The sequence below is a fragment of the Egretta garzetta genome, unplaced genomic scaffold (genome assembly GCF_000687185.1).
Source record: "Egretta garzetta isolate BGI_Z169 unplaced genomic scaffold, ASM68718v1 scaffold101, whole genome shotgun sequence".
In the NCBI taxonomy this organism is placed as follows: Eukaryota; Metazoa; Chordata; class Aves; order Pelecaniformes; family Ardeidae; genus Egretta; species Egretta garzetta.
In genome coordinates, this window is record NW_009258666.1 from 1,749,718 (window position 1) to 1,751,002 (window position 1,285).

At 65.9% G+C, this 1,285-nt stretch overlaps 1 protein-coding gene across 1 annotated transcript in view; it reads right to left on the minus strand.

Moving 5' to 3' along the window:
- MACF1 (microtubule actin crosslinking factor 1) overlaps positions 1-1,285 on the minus strand; it is a 119,590-nt gene that overhangs the window by 112,253 nt on the left and 6,052 nt on the right. The gene's annotated exons all lie outside the window — the stretch shown is intronic.

Below are 1,285 nucleotides of genomic sequence, written 5' to 3' on the forward strand. Positions count from 1 at the left end.
GGGGTGGGAAGACCCCGAGATCCCGACCTCCTCTGAGTGCCAGGAGAGCCCAAGGGTCTGCACCCAGGCTCCGAGCCGGGCACTGCACGGCTGCCGGCAGCTGGCAGGATTGGCTCAGCCTCTAGATCCCAGAGAAGGATCTCACCCATCCCATGGCCAGCCAGACAAGCTGGGAAGAGGGCTCAGCAAAGAGAGATTCGCCCGAGCGGGTACAGAGTCCGACCTGGCCAGGTGGAAGCAGAGCAGGTCTGCTCCGCAGCAGGACACGGGGACCCAGGCAGTGACCACCCGTGGGTCCCCACTGGTGGCAGAGAAACCTCGACCTCAGCATCAGCCCCCGCAGACCCGGCTGGGCTCCTCTGCACGCGGGCAGGGGCTGCTGCTCCAGGTACCATCTCTGAACCCTCGGCGAGGGGAGAAATGAGATGTCCTGGGCTGTGCTCATCGGCACTGCTGCAGGTGGGATTTGTCGAGGTACCCAGCGGCTGAGCCATGGCCTGGGGAAGGAGCAGGGGAAGGGCTGGGAGCGCAGCTCCGACCTCCGCACGGGAGCCCGGCCAGCCAGTATGGGATGCTGGGTCTGCTCCAGATCAGCAGGAGGGGGAGGATGAAGACCCAAATCCCTATCAGGGCTTCAATAGGAGGTGTCACCAGGGTGCCCTGACCCACGAGGACAGCCCAAGTCCTCCGAGTCACCTTTTTTCCCCAGCCCGAAGGGGAAGAGCCATCCCTGCAGGGGAACATCTCCAGGGCTGCCGGGGAGCGGAGCCTGGCTCCTCCTGCACTGCTCCAGGAGGGAGGTGACACCGTGCACAAGGGAATCGTCACCCAGAGCAAGGGGACTGGAAAACACACCTTCTCTTGCACCTGAGCAAGGTTTTGGGGTCCAGTTCCGTCAGGGTAACCCTCAGCTGGGGCCGGGCTGTGCTCGCTCCCACCTCCACTCACATGCACGGGGCTGCCGGTCGTGCCCCGGACCCCATGGTGGCACCAGCCCCGGGGGAAGGTGCCCGTGCCCAGAGCCTGTCCATGCAGTGCGAGGTGAGCAGGCGTCACCGCAGCCCCCCCGAGGTGGCCCGGCCCGGAGCAGCGTGCAGGACCCGTCCCTGTCCCCTCCCACCCCGTGGTGGGGACACATGCTGTCACACTCGGTGGGTGGCGTGCCCTGCCTGCAGGCCGACACTGCAATGCACGCGCAGATAATCCAGTTCATGTGAACACAGCCCGCTAACGAGGACGGCGGCACCGGGTGCCTCTCCGCTCTCACAGCTTCCCCTCTGCCCAC